This window comes from Camelina sativa, chromosome 19 (assembly GCF_030686135.1).
Source record: "Camelina sativa cultivar CO46 ecotype springtype chromosome 19, ASM3068613v1".
NCBI lineage: Eukaryota > Viridiplantae > Streptophyta > Magnoliopsida > Brassicales > Brassicaceae > Camelina > Camelina sativa.
The window spans coordinates 20,317,834-20,327,422 of record NC_141898.1 but is presented as its reverse complement, the minus strand read 5'-3'; positions in this window follow the sequence as shown (position 1 = coordinate 20,327,422).

Below are 9,589 nucleotides of genomic sequence, written 5' to 3'. Positions count from 1 at the left end.
GAGTTTTGGATGAATTTTGAGTGTTTAGACACCATTTAAACTCGTTTTATCCCGAAACAGGCTTAAACCGAGAAAACAGGCTAAAACCAAGAGAAAACATTGATTCGAAGCAGTAAACAGCTATGTTATTGTTTCTAGGGACAAAATATGTAACAATCCAACATTTGACAGATTATAAGAGTTCGGGTTGAATTTGGAGTGTTTAGACACTACTTATACCCATTTTGTCCCGAAACAGGCTAAAACCGAGAAAACATTGATTCTAAGCAGTAAACAGCTTTGTTACTGTTTCTAGGGCCAGAGTGTGTGAAAATCCAATGCATTTGACTAATTGTAAGAGTTCAGGATGAATTTTGAGTGTTTAGACACCACTTAAACCCGTTTTATCCCAAAACAGGCTTAAACCGAGAAAACAGGCTAAAACCGAGAGAAAACATTGATTCGAAGCAGTAAACTGCAATGTTACTCTTTCTAGGGAAAAAATATGTAACAATCCAACATTTGACTAATTAAAAGAGTTCGGGTTGAATTTGGAGTATTTAGACACTACTTATACCCATTTTCTCCCGGAAAAGGCTAAAACGGAGAAAACATTTATTCTAAGCAGTAAACAGCTTAGTTACTATTTCTAGGGTCAGAATGTTTGAAAATCCAATGCATTTGACTAATTGTCTAGGGTCAGAATGTGTGAAAATCCAATGCATTTGACTAATTGTAAGAGTTCGGGATGAATTTTGAGTGTTTAGACACCACTTAAACTCGTTTTATCCTGAAACAGGCTTAAACCGAGAAAACAGGCAAAAACCGAGAGAAAACATTGATTCGAAGCAGTAAACAGCTATGTTACTCTTTCTAGGGACAAAATATGTAACAATCCAACATTTGACTAATTATAAGAGTTCGGGTTGAATTTCGAGTGTTTAGACACTACTTATACCCATTTTGTCCCGAAACAGGCTAAAACCGAGAAAACATTGATTCTAAGCAGTAAACAGCTTTGTTACTATTTCTAGGGTCAGAGTGTGTGAAAATCCAATGCATTTGACTAATTGTAAGAGTTTTGGATGAATTTTGAGTGTTTAGACACCATTTAAACTCGTTTTATCCCGAAACAGGCTTAAACCGAGAAAACAGGCTAAAACCAAGAGAAAACATTGATTCGAAGCAGTAAACAGCTATGTTATTGTTTCTAGGGACAAAATATGTAACAATCCAACATTTGACAGATTATAAGAGTTCGGGTTGAATTTGGAGTGTTTAGACACTACTTATACCCATTTTGTCCCGAAACAGGCTAAAACCGAGAAAACATTGATTCTAAGCAGTAAACAGCTTTGTTACTGTTTCTAGGGCCAGAGTGTGTGAAAATCCAATGCATTTGACTAATTGTAAGAGTTCAGGATGAATTTTGAGTGTTTAGACACCACTTAAACCCGTTTTATCCCAAAACAGGCTTAAACCGAGAAAACAGGCTAAAACCGAGAGAAAACATTGATTCGAAGCAGTAAACTGCAATGTTACTCTTTCTAGGGAAAAAATATGTAACAATCCAACATTTGACTAATTAAAAGAGTTCGGGTTGAATTTGGAGTATTTAGACACTACTTATACCCATTTTCTCCCGGAAAAGGCTAAAACGGAGAAAACATTTATTCTAAGCAGTAAACAGCTTAGTTACTATTTCTAGGGTCAGAATGTTTGAAAATCCAATGCATTTGACTAATTGTCTAGGGTCAGAATGTGTGAAAATCCAATGCATTTGACTAATTGTAAGAGTTCGGGATGAATTTTGAGTGTTTAGACACCACTTAAACTCGTTTTATCCTGAAACAGGCTTAAACCGAGAAAACAGGCAAAAACCGAGAGAAAACATTGATTCGAAGCAGTAAACAGCTATGTTACTCTTTCTAGGGACAAAATATGTAACAATCCAACATTTGACTAATTATAAGAGTTCGGGTTGAATTTCGAGTGTTTAGACACTACTTATACCCATTTTGTCCCGAAACAGGCTAAAACCGAGAAAACATTGATTCTAAGCAGTAAACAGCTTTGTTACTATTTCTAGGGTCAGAGTGTGTGAAAATCCAATGCATTTGACTAATTGTAAGAGTTTTGGATGAATTTTGAGTGTTTAGACACCATTTAAACTCGTTTTATCCCGAAACAGGCTTAAACCGAGAAAACAGGCTAAAACCAAGAGAAAACATTGATTCGAAGCAGTAAACAGCTATGTTATTGTTTCTAGGGACAAAATATGTAACAATCCAACATTTGACAGATTATAAGAGTTCGGGTTGAATTTGGAGTGTTTAGACACTACTTATACCCATTTTGTCCCGAAACAGGCTAAAACCGAGAAAACATTGATTCTAAGCAGTAAACAGCTTTGTTACTGTTTCTAGGGCCAGAGTGTGTGAAAATCCAATGCATTTGACTAATTTTAAGAGTTCAGGATGAATTTTGAGTGTTTAGACACCACTTAAACCCGTTTTATCCCAAAACAGGCTTAAACCGAGAAAACAGGCTAAAACCGAGAGAAAACATTGATTCGAAGCAGTAAACTGCAATGTTACTCTTTCTAGGGAAAAAATATGTAACAATCCAACATTTGACTAATTAAAAGAGTTCGGGTTGAATTTGGAGTATTTAGACACTACTTATACCCATTTTCTCCCGGAAAAGGCTAAAACGGAGAAAACATTTATTCTAAGCAGTAAACAGCTTAGTTACTATTTCTAGGGTCAGAATGTTTGAAAATCCAATGCATTTGACTAATTGTCTAGGGTCAGAATGTGTGAAAATCCAATGCATTTGACTAATTGTAAGAGTTCGGGATGAATTTTGAGTGTTTAGACACCACTTAAACTCGTTTTATCCTGAAACAGGCTTAAACCGAGAAAACAGGCAAAAACCGAGAGAAAACATTGATTCGAAGCAGTAAACAGCTATGTTACTCTTTCTAGGGACAAAATATGTAACAATCCAACATTTGACTAATTATAAGAGTTCGGGTTGAATTTCGAGTGTTTAGACACTACTTATACCCATTTTGTCCCAAAACAGGCTAAAACCGAGAAAACATTGATTCTAAGCAGTAAACAGCTTTGTTACTGTTTCTAGGGTCAGAGTGTGTGAAAATCCAATGCATTTGACTAATTGTAAGAGTTTTGGATGAATTTTGAGTGTTTAGACACCATTTAAACTCGTTTTATCCCGAAACAGGCTTAAACCGAGAAAACAGGCTAAAACCAAGAGAAAACATTGATTCGAAGCAGTAAACAGCTATGTTATTGTTTCTAGGGACAAAATATGTAACAATCCAACATTTGACAGATTATAAGAGTTCGGGTTGAATTTGGAGTGTTTAGACACTTCTTATACCCATTTTGTCCCGAAACAGGCTAAAACCGAGAAAACATTGATTCTAAGCAGTAAACAGCTTTGTTACTGTTTCTAGGGTTAGAGTGTGTGAAAATCCAATGCATTTGACTAATTGTAAGAGTTCGGGATGAATTTTGAGTGTTTAGACACCACTTAAACCCGTTTTATCCCGAAACATGCTTAAACCGAGAAAACAGGCTAAAACCGAGAGAAAACATTGATTCGAAGCAGTAAACAGCTATTTTATTGTTTCTAGGGACAAAATATGTAACAATCCAACATTTGACTAATTATAAGAGTTCAGGTTGAATTTGGAGTGTTTAGACACTACTTATACCCATTTTGTCCCGAAACAGGCTAAAACCGAGAAAACATTGATTCTAAGCTGTAAACAGCTTTGTTACTGTTTCTAGGGCCAGAGTGTGTGAAAATCCAATGCATTTGACTAATTGTAAGAGTTCGGGATGAATTTTGAGTGTTTAGACACCACTTAAACCCGTTTTATCCCGAAACAGGCTTAAACCGAGAAAACAGGCTAAAACCGAGAGAAAACATTGATTCGAAGCAGTAAACAGCTATGTTACTCTTTCTAGGGAAAAATATGTAACAATCCAACATTTGACTAATTAAAAGAGTTCGGGTTGAATTTGGAGTATTTAGACACTACTTATACCCATTTTCTCCCGGAACAGGCTAAAACCGAGAAAACATTTATTCTAAGCAGTAAACAGCTTTGTTACTGTTTCTAGGGTCAGAATGTTTGAAAATCCAATGCATTTGAATAATTGTCTAGGGTCATAATGTGTGAAAATCGAATGCATTTGACTAATTGTAAGAGTTCGGGATGAATTTTGAGTGTTTAGACACCACTTAAACTCGTTTTATCCCGAAACAGGCTTAAACCGAGAAAACAGGCAAAAACCGAGAGAAAACATTGATTCGAAGCAGTAAACAGCTATGTTACTCTTTCTAGGGACAAAATATGTAACAATCCAACATTTGACTAATTATAAGAGTTCGGGTTGAATTTCGAGTGTTTAGACACTACTTATACCCATTTTGTCCTGAAACAGGCTAAAACCGAGAAAACATTGATTCTAAGCAGTAAACAGCTTTGTTACTGTTTCTAGGGTCAGAGTGTGTGAAAATCCAATGCATTTGACTAATTGTAAGAGTTCGGGATGAATTTTGAGTGTTTAGACACCACTTAAACTCGTTTTATCCCGAAACAGGCTTAAATCGAGAAAACAGGCTAAAACCGAGAGAAAACATTGATTCGAAGCAGTAAACAGATATGTTATTGTTTCTAGGGACAAAATTTGTAACAATCCAACATTTGACAGATTATAAGAGTTCGGGTTGAATTTGGAGTGTTTAGACACTACTTATACCGATTTAATCCCGAAACAGGCTAAAACCGAGAAAACATTGATTCTAAGCAGTAAACAGCTTTGTTACTGTTTCTAGGGTTAGAGTGTGTGAAAATCCAATGCATTTGACTAATTGTAAGAGTTCGGGATGAATTTTGAGTGTTTAGACACCACTTAAACCCGTTTTATCCCGAAACATGCTTAAACCGAGAAAGCAGGCTAAAACCGAGAGAAAACATTGATTCGAAGCAGTAAACAGCTATGTTACTCTTTCTAGGGAAAAAAATATGTAACAATCCAACAGTTGACTAATTATAAGAGTTCGGGTTGAATTTGGAGTATTTAGACACTACTTATACCCATTTTGTCCCAGAACAGGATAAAACCGAGAAAAGATTTATTATAAGCAGTAAACAGCTTTGTTACTGTTTCTAGGGTCAGAATGTTTGAAAATCCAATGCATTTGACTAATTGTCTAGGGTCAGAATGTGTGAAAATCCAATGCATTTGACTAATTGTAAGAGTTCGGGATGAATTTGAAGTGTTTAGACACCACTTAAACTCGTTTTATCCCGAAACAAGCTTAAACTGAGAAAACAGGCTAAAACCGAGAGAAAACATTTATTCGAAGCAGTAAACAGGTATGTTACTCTTTCTAGGGACAAAATATGTAACAATCCAACATTTGACTAATTATAAGAGTTCAGGCTGAATTTGGAGTGTTTAGACACTACTTATACCTATTTTGTCCCGAAACAGGCTAAAACCGAGAAAACAATGATTCTAAGCAGTAAACAGCTTTGTTACTGTTTCTAGGGCCAGAGTGTGTGAAAATCCAATGCATTTGACTAATTGTAAGAGTTCGGGATGAATTTTGAGTGTTTAGACACCACTTAAACTCGTTTTATCCCGAAACATGCTTAAACCGAGAAAACAGGCTAAAACCGAGAGAAAATATTGATTCGAAGCAGTAAACAGCTGTGTTACTCTTTCTAGGGAAAAAATATGTAACAATCCAACATTTGACTAATTATAAGAGTTCGGGTTGAATTTGGAGTGTTTAGACACTACTTATACCCATTTTGTCCCGAAACAGGCTAAAACCGAGAAAACATTGATTCTAAGCTGTAAACAGCTTTGTTACTGTTTCTAGGGCCAGAGTGTGTGAAAATCCAATGCATTTGACTAATTGTAAGAGTTCGGGATGAATTTTGAGTGTTTAGACACCACTTAAACCCGTTTTATCCCGAAACAGGCTTAAACCGAGAAAACAGGCTAAAACCGAGAGAAAACATTGATTCGAAGCAGTAAACAGCTATGTTACTCTTTCTAGGGAAAAATATGTAACAATCCAACATTTGACTAATTAAAAGAGTTCGGGTTGAATTTGGAGTATTTAGACACTACTTATACCCATTTTCTCCCGGAACAGGCTAAAACCGAGAAAACATTTATTCTAAGCAGTAAACAGCTTTGTTACTGTTTCTAGGGTCAGAATGTTTGAAAATCCAATGCATTTGAATAATTGTCTAGGGTCAGAATGTGTGAAAATCAAATGCATTTGACTAATTGTAAGAGTTCGGGATGAATTTTGAGTGTTTAGACACCACTTAAACTCGTTTTATCCCGAAACAGGCTTAAATCGAGAAAACAGGCTAAAACCGAGAGAAAACATTGATTCGAAGCAGTAAACAGATATGTTATTGTTTCTAGGGACAAAATTTGTAACAATCCAACATTTGACAGATTATAAGAGTTCGGGTTGAATTTGGAGTGTTTAGACACTACTTATACCCATTTTGTCCCGAAACAGGCTAAAACCGAGAAAACATTGATTCTAAGCAGTAAACAGCTTTGTTACTGTTTCTAGGGTTAGAGTGTGTGAAAATCCAATGCATTTGACTAATTGTAAGAGTTCGGGATGAATTTTAAGTGTGTAGACACCACTTAAACCCGTTTTATCCCGAAACATGCTTAAACCGAGAAAGCAGGCTAAAACCGAGAGAAAACATTGATTCGAAGCAGTAAACAGCTATGTTACTCTTTCTAGGGAAAAAAATATGTAACAATCCAACAGTTGACTAATTATAAGAGTTCGGGTTGAATTTGGAGTATTTAGACACTACTTATACCCATTTTGTCCCAGAACAGGATAAAACCGAGAAAAGATTTATTCTAAGCAGTAAACAGCTTTGTTACTGTTTCTAGGGTCAGAATGTTTGAAAATCCAATGCATTTGACTAATTGTCTAGGGTCAGAATGTGTGAAAATCCAATGCATTTGACTAATTGTAAGAGTTCGGGATGAATTTTAAGTGTTTAGACACCACTTAAACTCGTTTTATCCCGAAACAAGCTTAAACCGAGAAAACAGGCTAAAACCGAGAGAAAACATTGATTCGAAGCAGTAAACAGGTATGTTACTCTTTCTAGGGACAAAATATGTAACAATCCAACATTTGACTAATTATAAGAGTTCGGGCTGAATTTGGAGTGTTTAGACACTACTTATACCTATTTTGTCCCGAAACAGGCTAAAACCGAGAAAACAATGATTCTAAGCAGTAAACAGCTTTGTTACTGTTTCTAGGGCCAGAGTGTGTGAAAATCCAATGCATTTGACTAATTGTAAGAGTTCGGGATGAATTTTGAGTGTTTAGACACCACTTAAACTCGTTTTATCCCGAAACATGCTTAAACCGAGAAAACAGGCTAAAACCGAGAGAAAATATTGATTCGAAGCAGTAAACACTCTTTCTAGGGAAAAAATATGTAACAATCCAACATTTGACTAATTATAAGAGTTCGGGTTGAATTTGGAGTGTTTAGACACTACTTATACCCATTTTGTCCCGAAACAGGCTAAAACCGAGAAAACATTGATTCTAAGCAGTAAACAGCTTTGTTACTGTTTCTAGGGTCAGAGTGTGTGAAAATCCAATGCATTTGGCTAATTGTAAGAGTTCGGGATGAATTTTGAGTGTTTAGACACCACTTAAACCCGTTTTATCCCAAAACATGCTTAAACCGAGAAAACAGGCTAAAACCGAGAAAATATTGATTCGAAGCAGTAAACAGCTATGTTACTATTTCTAGGGACAAAATATGTAACAATCCAACATTCGACTAATTATAAGAGTTCGGGTTGAATTTGGAGTATTTAGACACTACTTATACCCATTTTCTCCCGGAACAGGCTAAAACTGAGAAAACATTTATTCTAAGCAGTAAACAGATTTGTTACTGTTTCTAGGGTCAGAGTGTGTGAAAATCCAATGCATTTGGCTAATTGTAAGAGTTCGGGATGAATTTTGAGTGTTTAGACACCACTTAAACCCGTTTTATCCCGAAACATGCTTAAACCGAGAAAACAGGCTAAAACCGAGAAAATATTGATTCGAAGCAGTAAACAGCTATGTTACTATTTCTAGGGACAAAATATGTAACAATCCAACATTCGACTAATTATAAGAGTTCGGGTTGAATTTGGAGTATTTAGACACTACTTATACCCATTTTCTCCCGGAACAGGCTAAAACCGAGAAAACATTTATTCTAAGCAGTAAACAGCTTTGTTACTGTTTCTAGGGTTAGAGTGTGTGAAAATCCAATGCATTTGACTAATTGTAAGAGTTCGGGATGAATTTTGAGTGTTTAGACACCACTTAAACCCGTTTTATCCCGAAACATGCCTAAACCGAGAAAGCAGGCTAAAACCGAGAGAAAACATTGATTCGAAGCAGTAAACAGCTATGTTACTCTTTCTAGGGAAAAAAATATGTAACAATCCAACAGTTGACTAATTATAAGAGTTCGGGTTGAATTTGGAGTATTTAGACACTACTTATACCCATTTTGTCCCAGAACAGGATAAAACCGAGAAAAGATTTATTCTAAGCAATAAACAGCTTTGTTACTGTTTCTAGGGTCAGAATGTTTGAAAATCCAATGCATTTGACTAATTGTCTAGGGTCAGAATGTGTGAAAATCCAATGCATTTGACTAATTGTAAGAGTTCGGGATGAATTTGAAGTGTTTAGACACCACTTAAACTCGTTTTATCCCGAAACAAGCTTAAACTGAGAAAACAGGCTAAAACCGAGAGAAAACATTTATTCGAAGCAGTAAACAGGTATGTTACTCTTTCTAGGGACAAAATATGTAACAATCCAACATTTGACTAATTATAAGAGTTCGGGCTGAATTTGGAGTGTTTAGACACTACTTATACCTATTTTGTCCCGAAACAGGCTAAAACCGAGAAAACAATGATTCTAAGCAGTAAACAGCTTTGTTACTGTTTCTAGGGCCAGAGTGTGTGAAAATCCAATGCATTTGACTAATTGTAAGAGTTCGGGATGAATTTTGAGTGTTTAGACACCACTTAAACTCGTTTTATCCCGAAACATGCTTAAACCGAGAAAACAGGCTAAAACCGAGAGAAAATATTGATTCGAAGCAGTAAACAGCTGTGTTACTCTTTCTAGGGAAAAAATATGTAACAATCCAACATTTGACTAATTATAAGAGTTCGGGTTGAATTTGGAGTGTTTAGACACTACTTATACCCATTTTGTCCCGAAACAGGCTAAAACCGAGAAAACATTGATTCTAAGCTGTAAACAGCTTTGTTACTGTTTCTAGGGCCAGAGTGTGAGAAAATCCAATGCATTTGACTAATTGTAAGAGTTCGGGATGAATTTTGAGTGTTTAGACACCACTTAAACCCGTTTTATCCCGAAACAGGCTTAAACCGAGAAAACAGGCTAAAACCGAGAGAAAACATTGATTCGAAGCAGTAAACAGCTATGTTACTCTTTCTAGGGAAAAATATGT